General features: G+C 41.8%; 1 protein-coding gene across 3 annotated transcripts in view; it reads left to right on the plus strand.

The window, feature by feature from the left end:
* Positions 1–75: 75 nt before the first annotated feature.
* Positions 76–15,742, plus strand: part of ANKIB1 (ankyrin repeat and IBR domain containing 1) — a 94,244-nt gene continuing 78,577 nt past the window's right edge. Inside the window, exon 1 of one of the 3 annotated variants that reach the window (XM_050709062.1) lies at positions 76–376. The gene's annotated coding sequence lies outside the window, so the exon portion shown is untranslated. The remainder of the gene's footprint in view (positions 377–15,742) is intronic. The other 2 variants (XM_035545407.2, XM_035545405.2) reach the window with 2 other exon arrangements.

Here is a 15,742-nt window from a genome sequence, read left to right on the forward strand (position 1 = left end):
TGCTGCTGCTGCTGCTGCCGCCGCCGCCGGGCGTCGGCCGCGGGCGGAGAGAGAAGGAGGGGAGGAGGAGGAGGAGGAGGAGGAGGAGGAGGAGGGCGGCCGGGAGCATGAGGCGCTGCTGCCGCCGGGCGGGGAGCCGCTGAGCCGGAGGCCCCGGTAGCGCCGCCGAACAAAGGGGAGCGAGGCGGCGGCACCCGCACCCGCAGCGCCCTGCCCGCGCCGAGGGAGCCCGGCCGCTCCCGGAGCCCCGGAGGGCGCCGTAGACCGGAGCGCGGAAAGGGGGCGACGAGGGCGAGAGAGCGGCGGCCGCCGAGCAAATGGAGGCGCTGGGCGGCGGCCGCCGGGAAGGGCCGGGGGGAGCCGCCGCGAGCAGCCGGTGAGTGCCCCGCGGCGCCCGGCAGGGCTCGGGGGGCGAGGCGAGGCACAGCCCGGAGCCCCCTCCCCCGCATCCCGGGGGGGGAGCCCTCGGGGTCCGGTGGGGAGGCAGCGCCGGCGTGCGGAGGGGAACGGGCGGCTGGGGGCCGGGCGGGGGCCGCCCGAGGTGGCCCCGGCCCCGCGGTGGGCGCTGCCCCGCTGCCAGCCGCCGGGACCGGCCGCGAGCAGCCTCCCCTCGGCGAAAGCTCGAGGTCTCGTGTCTTAATTTCACTTCGTTTTATTTCCAGAAAAAGAAACCTAAGTGTTGATACGGTAGCTGCTTTATGTAAGTAGCAGGGTCGCTCTGTGAGGCGTGTCTAAGCGCATGCTGGCGATCCGGTGGCTGTGAAACGTGAAGAACCTGGGTGATTCGTGACAGCTCAGCCCGGCGTGGGGCTGGAGGCTGAGCAGCGCGCTGAGTCGTCACAGAGCCGGGCTCTGCGAAGTGAGGCACTCGTGCTGCCTCTTCAGGAGTTTGCATGGCCTCTTCCTTCGTTACTGAGCGGTGCTGAGTTTTAGTTGTGGACGCAGCATCCGTAGACGTGCCCTAACTTCTTTCGCTTTGTAAAGAGAGAGACGGCTTCCGAGGGAGTTATTAGCTGCAGCGCCTAGCAGTAACAAGAGGCTGAAAGGCAGAAGTCTTTCCTGCCCGTATGACTGCTTTATCCTTACTTCCATCTCTGTAATTTTAAATGTGAAACGTAGCATGTTCATTTCTCTTCAATTTCTTTTCGGTACACAGGAAAGTACTCTTCTTCCCCTAAAAGAAAAAGGGGTTATTCATACAGAAAGTGACAGCGTTTTTTCAACTTCTAACATGTGGCTTGTGTACTAGAGGTATACACAGAAGTGAAATTGTAGAATTTATTACAGGATTTTTAAAAAGAAGTCCTTTTTTTTTTTTAATGGATGTAGAAAGTGTGAACGGCCATTCTTGCGAATAAGAGACCAAATTACCGAAGAGGCTTCTGGAAACTTTAATTCCAGGACTTGGATGTCTTATGGTCAGGCAATTCGCACTTCAACGAATTTAGTTTAGCCTTTACTAAAACACTTCATTCTTTGTTTTAATATATTATTCCTGAAGAAAAATACTACTAGAAAGCAAGTAATAAGCTAAATAATGTTGGTGATGCCCTCTCTTTTTATATGCATCAGTAGAATATTAGGAATGAAAATAATTTGAAAAAGAGAAAAAAAAAAGTGGAATGATTTATAGTGAGTAGCATCAGTAGCCAAAAGAGAAAAATTAAGCAAGGTATAAGTAAGATCTACACAGCCCTTTTTCTCATTCTTACATGTGGTTTGCCGCATACATCTAGCCAGGATGAGGTATGTACTTATATCGTTGTCTGGTGAGGCTTACTGGAAGAACGTGGAGCTTCCAAGATGCACGTATATATTGCGTGCAAGTTTGCTTCTGTTTGTCAGATATTTCTGTCAGGATTACCCGCTCCCGAAAGTTAAAGGAAACAACTACCATGTCTGCTACACCAGTCAGCTTTGGTTCAGTGGAACAACTTTTTAAAATGGTTTTAGACAATGTTGTCAAGTCTCGCTTATGTGAGAGCTTGTTAACGCTATGGCTGATTCAATGTGTCCTGAGCAGTTTCTCACCCGTTAGGCCATGACACCTCTGCTGTGATTGATTAGCACTGAATTATTTTTCGTTGTTGTTGTTTCAGTAATAGAGCTTTGCTTATCGGTTGTTGACTAGTTTGACTAGCAGGGTTTGTGGTGATTTTTTTAAAATTATTTTGTTTGTTTTGTGGTTGTTTTGTATGTATGTGATTTGTTCTGGTTTGTTTGTTTGTTTGTTTTTCTCTTCTAAATTTGCTGTTTAGATTTCACGTAGTCTCCATTACCTGAGTGGTAAATTAACTTCATCTTGAAATCTGAATTCTCGAAGTTGCTTTCTGGTGTTGTGCTTGTTGGAATTTTGTCACCTTTGCTAAGGTGACTCCTTACCAGTGAACAGACGAACTAGAAGTCTGGAGTTTACACGTGTGTGTGCTGAACCAGTTATGTTTCTAATGCTGCTACTGTATAGTAATTGATGATAGATAGCAAAGAGAGATCTTCTGTTTTGCTTGAAGAGCAGACCTGTAGAAATTGTGAAACGTTCAAAATGACAGAAGGTTGTGTTTTGAAAGCTGTCATCATCGGACAAGATTTTTACTGCTTCCCTTCTCCCTCCCAAATACACTGCAAGTGAATTGCATATACATGTAATTTTGGGGGCCACAGAATATTTCATGCAAGATTACATCGCATTAACAGTTTAAGACCAAACAGTCTACCTAATGCTTAAACTACTAATTTTCTTCGGGACCTCTAAACATCTTCCAGATTTAAAGTGAAACTAGTAAAAATAGTCTGTTTGCCATTTTCCTTGGAGGATTATTACGTTGTCTTCTCCAGTATCAGTAAAACAGTATGCTTTGCATTCCAACCTGTCTTAATTTGTGTTTGTGTGTGTGTGTGTCTATTTATGTTTTATTCCAAAGAGTAGTCAGGGCGGAGTGCTATACAAGTAAGTGCAGTGGTAGCTGAGTATCTTCAGTTAATTAGCCCAGAAGTCAAAGCGGGGAAGAATAGATAAGAGTTATTCTTTTTTTAAGGTTTTCCAAATTTCCTTTACCATTCATGTACTTTTAACAATACAGTCCTTGCTTTCTGCTTCTTTGGTTTTAGACTCCTGTACTTTAAAACGAACTATGAAGGCAATGAGAAACAAGTGACTATGTACAGGCAGCTGGGGTTTTCTCCTACTGGTGTCCAGAGGTGGTCTGAGGGAGTCCTTTGCTATTTCAAACTCTATTCTGGTATTCTTGTTTTCAGTAATGAAAAATAATTATCAGAACTTGCGAACGTGCCATATAAAGATTAAAATTTCAAATTCACGTATATTTATATCCTTAGCTCTCCTGTTTTGCAAACAAGAGAACTGCCATATAAGTGTTTCTAGCTAAGACAAATGCTTCTTTTGACCTAGAACAAATTTTTAGTAATGCTATTATCCTTGAATTTTCTCTAACATATTTTGTTGATGTTGCTCAAGAGAGATTTTGATATAGTGGTTTTGCTTTGATTTGTATTTTAAAGCCCATTAATGCTGGACTTTGAATGTTAAAGGATAATTGGAGTAAAAATACAATAACAGGTTGTAAATGGATTACTACAGTGAAATAGGAGGACCTCTGTGCTGAATGCCTGAGATCCTTCCCAGCTGGGGAGGCTTTCCAGAGCAGCTGCACAACAGTGCCTGTCAAGTTCCTCGGTAACTTTTCTTGTCCAGCCCTTTCCTGACAAGAAAGCTGAGGGGCTTTGTTTCAAACTGAAGCAAATTCTCTAAGAGTAAGGTTAGGTATAAAACAGTTCTTATGTACAGGCTTCTGTACTGGCAAAAAAACTTTATTAAATTTCCTGGGGATTTTCCTTTCTTTAATAACAACAGAAAGAGGTTTTCAATTTTGACATGGACTTTCATTGTGAAAATAGCACTCTAGAAACATAGGAGTAAATAAAGCAAAAGGACTTTCAGAAGTACAGCACTCACCAAAAAGTCCATGGAATAAGGGCTGTCAGATGGTGGCCAAATGGTGTATATTCATTTTAAGGAAGTATTTTTAAACTGCTGTGAACCACTTAGTCCTTGCTTTATAATAAAGGCTGCAGTGAAAAATACAGTCTAGGCATTTCCAAGTCACTGTGGTATTTGGAGTAACTTGTAAGTTTGGAATGATCTGAATTTGTATTTACAGTTGATGGTCAAATGCAAAGACATAACCCTTTGTTTTAGTGTTCCGAAAAAAAGCATAGCTTTGGTTAGAGGAAAAGATCAAGAATAATTGATTTCTGGACCATCTGCAAGTCTGTATGCAATACAAGTCAGTTTATAAATCTCAATTTTTTTAGTAACTAGACAGTAAGCTTTGAAAACCGAAGTAACCAGAAGAGAGTTGTTTTGCTCTCAGACCAGTTGGTTGTGCCTTACTTTTTGAATTAAGCAACCAAGTAAGCCACGGCTTGGATACCCCCTACTTTAAGAAATCTTTGTAATTTTGGGCTGATTTTGTGAATGTGGACTAGGTTCTAAAATACAAGTGTTTTGTTGCTGGTTTTTTTTTTTTTTTTTTTTCCAGGAGCCAATATCAGAGAGAGGAAGATAAATACTAAAGAAAAGGTCCATTGCTTATTTTCAAATTCAGGATTAACTAAAAGTCCTAAAACACACTTCATGGAGGCAATTTTTTTCTTAACATAATGCTCTTGAAACTTACATATAAATCATTTTCTGCCTATTACAGGTTAACAAAAGTATAATTTGTAGTAAGAAGTTTGTTTATATCCTTGAACATAATAGCTGCTGCTGTTGGAGTTTGTGTTATTTCTTTTCCATGCAATGTTTCTGCCACATCTTGTAGTAGCTGCTCTACCTTTGTGTTGTGTTGGTGTTTCCCCTGTATTTATTTGTGTGGTTTCTTTTGAGTATTTGTCCTTATTTTCCTTGATTTTCTTCTGTCCATCTTTTCGCATTATTTTTCCTATTATTGCATTGTTCTTTATTGTTCTAGACCTCTCGAAGCAAAGGTCAGTTTCTTCTGTTGACAGCGTGAATGGCTTCTGATGTGGTGCATGGCTCTGTTGTGCTCCTGCAGAGTGTTTTTATGGAGCCATGATTGTCTCCAGCATCATCTGCTGTGGTAGGGGCTGGTGCGTGCTGTTATTCTCACCTGATGCCTCTCTCTCGTGAAGCTAATTGGGGGGGTGACACCTTTTTATGTATGGCACCTTTATTCTGTGGTGTTGAGGGTTTTTTTTTGACTAGTATCAGTGAACTGGCACTTCTGCACAAAGGGAAATTCTAAACGGTTCATGGTGGATGCAAATGTAAAGGGAGGCACGTAGTCTTAGACTGTGAGGCAAAGCTGTAAGATACAAACTTACCCACTTGACTTCATTTTATTAGTGTATGTGGCTACCAACCTGAATTAAGGTGCATCTGTAATTCACATAGAATTAAAGGTTATGTAAAGCAAAACACCATTTTGTTTGGACTTGGTTTGATTCTAAATCCCTATCTGATAGGTGATGGCAGCTAGAGGTAACCTGTGAGATAACTTAGTTCAAAAGTGGTAAAAGAATGATTACGGCTGAGTGGAAATTTTTTTTCGGTTTAATTCTGTGATAATTATCGTAATGTCCTGACTTGAAAAAAGAGTCCTATCTTATAGGAGTCTTGGTGACCTTTTTGAAGTGAAAGACGCTTTGAGGAAGATACAACTTTAGAGGTTTCAGAGCTGTTACTGGGAAAACACACTTAAAGTTAACATATAATGTTAACTGTGCATATGCTAATGACATATTTATTGGAGTTCAGCATAGAAAAGAATTAGATTTTTCTAGCTTGTAAGTATAGTTTTGCTGTAAAAGCAGGCCCTGCTCATCCATATAGTGGATACATGAAGTGGCTGTAGGAACACCATGCCCTGTTCGTGTGCAGCTGGTTTTGATCCCGATCTGGAATTATTAGAAATGAAATAACTTAGTGGAGAAAATTGTGTTTGTTACATTTGTTAGTCTGAGCAGTGTTTACAATTCACTCACTGCTAAATGGACTTCCAATAGGAATTTTGAAGGCAAAGCTTAAAATGGTACATTTATATCAAAGCTGTTGTGTAGAAGCTCAAAATCTTACTGTGTTAAAAAGCAGTTGTATATTTTTTAGAATGTACAGATGAAACACAGATAATGACAAATATTGTAATATTTCCTGTGCAGAAATTGCTGAAAAAATGGTGAAAAATAATCATGATGTATACTTTCTTTTGCAATGCCATTATATTAAATACTGGTTCTGTTTTAAGTGGTTGTCAAAAAAAATCATAGACTGAAGAACAGGGATTTTAGGGCAGTTGTAACTTATTAGTGAACTCTTCTCTGTACTGATACTCAGTTTGGTATTTGTGCTGTATTGCTGCAGTATCCCATTGTGTGTTTTTGTTATATTTTTATTAGGTACTGTATAAGTAAAATATAAAATTTGATATATGTAAGGCTGTATGTGGCATTGGGACTTAGTTTCAACAGTAGCAACCTCAAAATTCTATGGCAATATAATTTTCCTTTGGAGGATTCATTTTTCTTAATTCCTTTTCCTTGCCTGTGTGTAGATTTGCAGAATTGTTACTTTTTCAGGATTTTTTGTTGTTGTTGTTAAATCCAGGTGGCTCTGCAGTTTTATTTCACTAAGCAGCTGGGAGACAAGGAAATATTAATCTCCAGTTAACTCTCTATTAGGTGAAAGGAGTGCAGATAGGCACGTAGAAATGTCCTGGCAGAGTAGAGCCCAGAAGATGTGGTGTTGCTCTATCAAAATGGTGAATTTTATCAGTATCTTGGAGAAAGTGCAAAACTGTACAGCTATTAAACTATGTTTCCAAAGTTCCAGCTGTGCTAATAATGCAGATTATATGCTTGAACAGTTTTAGGAACTTACGGACTGATGGAACCATTATCTCTAACCGTGAGGTGAGAATTTTGATGTTTTAAAGCTCAGCTCTTGAGAGAGTTATATAGCAGATCTCGTGATAGCAAAACGTGTGGTCTTTCAGAAAGGAAGACATCTATTCTCCAGAAGTAGTTATACTACAGAGTTACAGTATCAAGCAGTGCAGGTCTGTGCAGCACTGTAAGTTGTATACAGCTCTAAGATAAAGTGTCCTTTGTGAACGAACTGGAGTTACTTGGTTCTCTAAAAGCTTGTGTCATGGAGGCATGTGCGCTGAGGCATTACCCGTTGCAGTACAACTGTACGGTGGCTCTCAATTTAGGGCCTTTTCCCTGACTTCTAGAAAGTCACTGTCACAGATACTTCAGGTACTTAGTTTAGAAGGATGTTGGAGAGGATATCTGCAATTGGAGCCATTTCAGTGAGCCACCAAGTGCAAACTGCATGTTTAATAAACAAAATCCCAAGGGAACTGCATGTTTTAAAACAAAAACAACAAAACCAAGCTGTGGACAATGAAAGAGGCTTTGTTTGGTGGTTAGTGAATTGGAGTTCTTTGTAATCTCATAGTCACCAACCTGTTCATTAGTTAAAATGTAACTACTTGGAAGTCCTTTACCTTGTTCAGGACAGAATAATTAGTATTTGTCAGATGAAATAGTATAGTTTTGCATTTGTAATCGTTGTTAATGGCCTGGATGATGCGGTGGAACGCACCCTCAGCAGGCTGCTGGATGACACAGAGTTGAGTGTGCTGCAGGACAGGTGAGGAAATGGCCAGGCAAAAGCCTCATGAAGTTCAACAGAGTCTGAAAATTAAAACAGAATAACCCTGTGCAATAGTAGAGGCTGGGAACCCATGGCTCGAAGCAACTTCGCAGCAAATAACATTGCTATCCTGGTGGACACCAAGTTGAGCGTGAGTCAGCAGAGTGCCTTTACTTGTGGAGAATGAAGTTGGGAGCTGAGTGAAGAGATTATTTCTGTCTGCTTGGCGTTTGTGTGACTGCATCTGAAACAGTGTCTGCTTCGGGGCTCCCCAGTATAGGAGAGCAGGTCCATAGGAAGACGACCGACGTGATTAGGCAACAGGAGCACATAATGTAAAAGAGAAGCGGGGAGAGCTGGCTGTCTTCAGTGCTCAGAGAAGGCTAAGGGGAATATAGTCAGTTTTCCGAAGGTGTCGCTCGTAGTTTTGAGGCACCTACTGCAAACAGTGCATGTATATATACACGTTGTTGACTGTCTTATGGGTTTCTGTGCATTCCTGTATAAAAAGTTATAGCTCCTGGCGCATGCTGTTGTGCAAGGTAGCATGGGTTATTGGCTCTGGTGTTCTGACTGCCCACTGGCACCAATTAATATAAGTGCCTGCTCGTATCAGATGCTGTGGTTGCACAACCAACTGTTTTCTCTGCTTGCAACTGGTCCTAGCCCAGCTGACGTGCATGACCCAGAGGGCTGTGGAGCTTTGTAGGAGAGAACAGTATGATTGACTCAAGTAAATTTGACTATAAAGTTCAAAATGTGTCCTTTAAGGAAACCTGAATTCTGTATAGTCAAAGGTTTGAAGTTATTAGTTTATAGCTTTGGATATCACACGTCACTAATGAAATATGCCCTCTCATAAGCAAAGCAGCCTGAGGTTTATACCCGTTTGCTTAATAACAGAATAGAAAGTTAAATTCATTTGGCTGGAATGGGAGTTAGACAGCATGTTCTAATCTAGAATTATTTGTTGTGATGTTTAAATAAAAGGAGATAACATGAAAGTTTTGGACTCTGTTACCCTGCATGTTATTAAAATGTAAACTAAACCTGAGTAAAACTGCCACATAATTTTATTGTAGAGGCACTACATAGTGCCTGTTGATTTGGCCATTGTTTCGTAGGAATACCCTTTAAGTTCAGTTTAGCTGAGCTCAGTTCAGAAATCACATTGATTTTTCTGTATATATGTCTATTCTATGTATGAGTGAGGAATCAGTAAGGAAAATGAGTTTTAAAATGAATCTTTAAGGAGGTGACTGGTTAACTCCGCCCACCCACCAGTTCTGGTTTACCTATAGTCATATGGGTCTCTAGGAAGAGAATGAGTAAAGGTTCTCCTTAAATTAGTCACAAGCCTTAAAAGTGTATTGAGTTCACTTCAGTTTTGCAGCTTGTGGTGTTAGGGTAGCCTTAAAGAGTTACTAACAACCATGTCCTTTATTTTTTTGCAGATATACAAAGGGTCCCAATTGTAGCAGCTATTCATGAGTACCAAAATGATTTATCTTTGTTAGGGAGGAAATTCAGAATCCCCAAATCATGGATTTTCTGGGCGTAACTTCTGTATGAATTACATGGCTTCTAAGAAAACAAGACACTATTTTCTGGATGTCTTTTAGCTTCTTCAGAGTAATAGTGACGTTCAGATAAAAGCAGACTGGATCAGTGCTAAATGGAGTTGGAAAAAAGCTTCTTTCTGAAACTTTAAAACCTCAGTATGAACTTTGAACAAAAAAATATTCCACATTACCCACGGCTTACTGTGAAAATAAATCTTGTCGCATTCCTGAAGACAGAAAGCCTACCCCAAATCACGCCTTGCTTTAGCTGTTGTATACTTTATTTTCTCCAGGACTGCCTGTCTGCTTACTGGAGTTGTTTGATTCCTCCTGTCCTTTCCAAACTGCTCACCCAGCAGCCAAACGTGGTATCCAAACATTGTATCCAAGCATCTGTAACTGGGGGCGCACAGGAAGCGGTGTGGCCCTGATTCCCTGCAGCCGAGGATACCTCTAATGAAGAATTATTTCTCTTTGTATTTAAATATGTTGCATTCTTAAAATTGAAGCCTCACTCCGTTCTGCTGCAACACAACGCATCCTCCAACAGGCTGTAGACTACCCAGTATTAAAGAAGTTTTCATACAAACCACCATGTGAAAAGGCAGTTTTTTGTTTTTTTTTTTAACTATTTCACCTCTTTATAGATGGGTATTTTTGTTACTGGATATTGTTCATCGTGGCTGTTCCTCAAGCTGTTAGGCTTTTTGTTTCAGAGGACCCATTTGTTTTTGCTATAATACAAATGGTGTTCTACTTCTTTCACTTCTTGTCTATTGCTATTTTCCCCCTTCTGAATCTGCTAGAGAGCAGTTTAACACAACTGGAACATGCTTCTTGCTATGCAGAGTGTTGTATCTAGGGTGACACTAGGCTGGATTTTTAAAGCTATTTGTGTCTGAAATTTTCAGAAGACCTTAAGACTAAAATCCTCTAGTAAATAGGTAGACCCTATTGATAGATACCTTTGTTTCTGCACCTCCACCAGCATTTGAAAATCATATCCATGGGTTGTGCCCAAGCATGTTGTAAATCTCTAACAAAATATGGTCTGACAGTGTATGCAGTATGCGAGGGACAGAAGGGATTGCTGTCTGGTGTTAAACATTACCCATTCCTAATGCAAGTGGATAAGGGCTATGTTAGACTTTCTTTTCTTCTCTCTCTTTAAGGTTGTGTTTGTTCAGCCAGCTTTGTGCCAGGTTGGTAGAGCTTGTTCTCACCAGAGCCCTGCTGGGCCCCTGCTGGGCCTCTGGCAGCTGCAGCAAACACTTCTCCCCAGGGCCTTCTTGCCCCACTCCTGCTTTCTGACTTGGATGTGTTTGCCCTCCAGTAAGTGCATGCTTAGCTGCATGCCTTCCCTGCCTGTTAGTCACTTATTTTAGGTGTATTTCCACCTAGCTTTTGCTTGCCTAGGGCCAGGCGATGGAACAGCATCTGCTGCTGCTATTGACCATCATCCCTTGTTTTGCACAGTGGGATTACGCTGGTTTACGCTGGTCCTAGGGGCAGATACCAGTTTGAGATATTGGAATGGGCTGCAGTGGCTGCTGTGTCAGTGGTTGTGTGGGAGCCTGTACCCCAATAATGCTTTGTTCCTGGCTCAGTGTGGGTGCTGCCAAGCCTGGGTACAGCAGCAAGCGCTGCCTCTGGTGCCGTGATGCTTGCTCCATATCCACAGTCTCCCACTCCAACAGCCACATCCTCCGGCTTGTGCTCCACGCACCGTCCCTTCTGAAGGCACTGCCGCTGTCTGGGTCTCACAGCTGATAAAATAATGCTGGGCTGCGAGAGAAATTTCCTGAAAATTTGCTTTGATCACTACAGCGGTGTTGGTGTACTCCTGCCTTGCCTCCAGCACTCAGACCTACTGTTGGTTTTGCACAGTTCGCACTCCAGTGGTGTTCCTACTTCTGTCTGCGCTTCAGTTTGAATCAACGCTGTTTTGAAAGCACTCCATTTTCTTGCAGTATGCACTGGTATAAGTAACCCTGCCGCCCTATAACTGCTGCCATGGTCTGGCTGTTTGAGCCATCAGCATCTAGGAAGAAAATCAAAACCAGAGAACTGCTCTGAGTTACTGTTCTGCTTCTCTGTGCAGTTCCAAAGGCACATGCCAGTACAAAACTAGGGAAAGTGTGGGAATATGGGTGAATAGAAAGGCTGGACCAGAAACAGAAAGGGCAAGATCAGCTCTGGTGTCAATTAAAACCACTTTAGAAACTACAGTCTAAGTTTCTCAAGCGACATTAGCATCATAAAAAGATAATGGAGGCAGATTTCCAGCTTGCTAAATGCAGGCTTCCTAATAACAATAAAAATGACTTTATAATTTCTGAAGCTTTCAGGGAAGTCTGGGAGAGGTCGTACATCGATTTGGGCAGCTGTAACAGGGAATTGGACGTGGGAGAGAAGAACTACCCAAGACAGGAACACGTGTAGGGGAAAAGGAATACGATTTTATTTGATTTTTTTTGTCTCGTGGTCCCTTTTACTTCAGGAGCAGGGAGAACCATTCTTAAATAAGTCTCTGTGTGTTACTTTAGCACTGTAGCAGGTTTTTCTTACAGTAATCACCAAGGGATTCCTGAGCATCACAACTCTGAGAGCTGCTGAAACTAGCACAGCTGGTTCCCCTTGGCCAATGCCTCATCTCCCCCTGCTTGCTTTTGCTCCCACAGATGTGGGGAATAAAACTGGCAGTAGGATTCTTCTTCTAACAAGCTCTACATTCTTGAGCCTTACTACCCCAGTGCGTTTCTGTCTCACTTTCACACAGCCAAATACAAGTTCTACCTGAACCTAGCAAACGCTGGATCGATAACTGAATTTTTCCTAGCACCAGATCAGGTTGCTTAAGGACAGCTTTGCCAGCCTTTAGAGGAAGGCGAATAGGCTGGTCAGGCCAAAAGGGCGCCAGGGTGACGTGACTGATGTTGGGAAGCTGCTCTTTCGCAGGAGCAGGCCCAGTCGCATCGCCTCAGGTAGCTCGGAGGGGAGGCCGCGCATCTCCTTTGGCTGTGGGGTCTGCTCTGCAGCCACGTTTGGCAGACATCGAGGGCTTCCCTTGCATGAGGATGTGCCTGGCTGTGAGGGTGGCAGTATGGGACATCTGTCCTGCCCACAGCACCAGCACGTTGGGGGAACCCACGTGCAGATGTCCTCTGTGACTTTCTCGGTGAGCGGTGTTCAGAAATAGCCTTGGCGAGGAACCTCCTGCGCAGTATCACTGACACCTCCCAAATCAGGAGGCTGACCTGGATCTTTCTCTGCCGCGGGACCTCTGTGTTTAACGTAGCAGCAAATAAGTGACCTGCAGGTCCTAGAAGTCACTTTCGCTGACCAGAAGTACAAATCCACTGTCGAGCTAGCTGTGCCTGAATGGTCGATCGTCCATTCCTCATGGCCCTGGGAAGTGCATGGAGGAGATGTGCAACCAGCAGTCAGCGATGAACGGAGCCTGCGCTGTGTTAACTCCACGTAGTATATTCTGATAATAGATGGGCTCGAGGGCAAGCAGTATTAGAAGCAAAGGGCATCTGAATCCAGTGAATGCTGCTTTTCAGAATACATGCTTCCTGGCACAGCACCTGGCTGCAAGAAGAGGCAGTCCACAAAGACAAATTAGTGGGTGAGCATGTGATGATCTTGGCTACAGGGTAGCAAGCCAAAGGCTAGTGCTGGGGACAAAAAAAAGACAGTACCAAGTACTGTATGACCGCTAGCAATCTGATCCCAAACAGGCTTATATCTGTTACCTCAGGTGATCTACTTATGCAGAGATTCAGCATAACAGTCACATTAAAATCTAAATCTTTTCATAATGATTCCTTTTTTAGATTCTAGTGTTCTGGTTTAAAGGATAAAAAGTAAAGTATTTCCTGGCTGGTATATTAGGCTGTATAATTACTGTTGAATGCTTAAATCTGTTTCTGCAGAGAGGAATTTTCTCCTATGTATTGGGAAGCCTCCAGTAAAATATTTCAGATTTGCTTTGGCCCGATGAGGAGGTGCCTCCTTGTTCTTCCCCAGCAAACAAGATGTGGAGAAGAGTGGTAAGAGGAGTGGCAAGGTTTACAGGCCATAGGAGAGCAGGAAGTTCTGGAGAGAGGGGCAGTTTTTTGGCAAGTTTCCTTGTATTTGCTGTTGCTGTGGAGTAGAGTAGTAAGGAGAAGCAAGGCCTGAGTATGTGATACCATAAACATGAGAGGAGGAGAAAAAACATGCTGGGGAGCTTGTGCTTTCCTCTTTCATCTGGTGCCCCAGTGAGAGTATCTGAAATCCATTGCTTAGTGCTCTGTGGCCACTGTATGTAGGAGGTATGGTGTATGTAGAAGGGCGTTGAGGTGGCTTATACCACCTTCCCAGAGGAAGATTTTCCTCAGTAATACTGTACCGCCTTGTATCTGTCAGCTTCCTCTGCCGGTGTGGGACATTACTGTATTCCTGGTTGTTCCCCAGTAGGTAGCTTCCTCTCTGAGGACTTCTGGGACATCTTGTTACTGTCTGATATCCTTCTTCATACACCTGCTTTACAACAAACACAGCCTGCTAAATTTCCTCTCTTAGCAGTTTGCATTGTTTGTTCTACATCTGGCTACAATATTTCCTTGATAATTCAGCATCTCTCAATGAGATAAGTCTTTCATGAGCAGGGGAGGGAAGTCTAAAGAAATTCAACATTGTTAAAAGACAGACTGCCGCTCTTTCATCTTAAGAAATAGGCCTCAAAGATAGGCTTTACAGATTTCCTGTGTTCTGGCTGAATCAAGCAAGGTAAAAGGAGATTGGCATAGACACCCTCTCTTCATAATGTGTCATTTGCCAAAGTGCGATGTACTTATGTGATGATAAGAGCTAGGGTCTAATTTTGTAGGTCTGATCTCAGAACTGTCAATCTGTCTTAGCTCTTGTGGAAAATTGTGTAGACTCCGTTTCGGGTTATTTTTCTCAGTATGAATATGGTTTTCTTTGGTATACTTGATGTAATTAAAATTGCAAAAAACTACATTTTGTCACATTTAAACTCCCTCCTAAAAGCTACCTCAGTGCTGGATTACTGGAGGTTAGTTAAAGTGATGGCAACCTGTGAAATTTCAGGATGCTGTGACTGGTAAAAATTTCCATGGTTTCAGGGAGTTTTTCAACAAATTAATGGAAGAAAAATGCACTGCAGCTTATTAATATAGACACAGCACATCTGGCTTATGCATTCATCAAGTGCTAAATTGCAGAAGACTGGGAGAGTATTGCAGAAAAAAAAATACCAGTTCATGCTTGCCCAGTTTTTATACTTTTCAATGGTGTATTCTGCTGGCAACTTTCTGGGACAAGATATTAGATGAGAAGTGTCTGGTCCGGTACAGCCATTATTACAACTATGTTTTTAATATTTGGAAAGAAAAACGCATATGTTGGTAACGGAAAACTCTTAGCTAATGTTATACATCTTCTGTTTGGTTTCATATTTTTGAAGAATATTCATATGGAAAACCAATAGAAATTTTGCTGCAATGCAAACATAATGCTGTTTCATGAAAGCCATGCAATAAAATGTGTTGGTCAATAAAATGTTGACATCTAAGCAGTAGAAAATAAATGAGATTGTTGGAATTGAAGGATTAGTCTAGTTGTCATTAATAGTATTCATAAATAAAATCATCTTCAGCTTGCTTTAAGCTAATGTCTTGAAATAGTATTGCTGTTAGAGATAAGATTATTTTAAGGTAGGAATAAAGTAGTTTTTCTTCTATTTAGAATTCTGGATATTTATTCCTTAGCAAAGTTTGCTTTTATTTTTGAGGATTTTTTTTTCAAACAGTGTGAAACAGGTTCCAAAATTGCAAAGGACTCTTACCAGTCTTTGTCAGACCTACACTAATTTTTAATTTCTGTTATAGTACCCTCAAATCTTTTATTTTTTTTAATGGCTTGTCTAATAATTTTGTAAATCAGATTTTTTTTAAACTTAGTAATGTAGCTACAAAAAGCTCATTAAAGTTTTTAATTTCTTAGTTGGCTGTAAAAATCAGGTAATCAGGTTTCCACATTGAATATCAATTGAACTCATTATCTCAAGAACACATTGGCTCCAATTATCTATTATAATTTCTGCAGCATTGGACATTGTGATGCAGACAATAAGAACATTCATGAATAAATCTGTATGATGAAGAATCCTCATTTCAGGACATGGTCCATCTCTTAATTGTTGGACTAAAGACATTTCTTAGCAGATTGCTAACAAAAAAAAGCTAATTAAGCTTTTTACAACTTTTTCTGTGACATGTAGGACTGAGTGCTGTCAGGAAGATACTGAGTTGTATCAACTTCTGAGATGTTGATCCAGGAAAATGGTTTCAATTTAGTATTTAGAAGAAGGTACCTGAAACTGAGGAACACAATTCCTGCAGGTCTGCAGCATCTTTTTTACTCATTCTGGTGTTAGATCCAGAGAATCCCGCTGGAGAAGATATCTGGGACT

Source organism: Cygnus atratus, chromosome 2 (assembly GCF_013377495.2).
Source record: "Cygnus atratus isolate AKBS03 ecotype Queensland, Australia chromosome 2, CAtr_DNAZoo_HiC_assembly, whole genome shotgun sequence".
Taxonomy (NCBI): domain Eukaryota; kingdom Metazoa; phylum Chordata; class Aves; order Anseriformes; family Anatidae; genus Cygnus; species Cygnus atratus.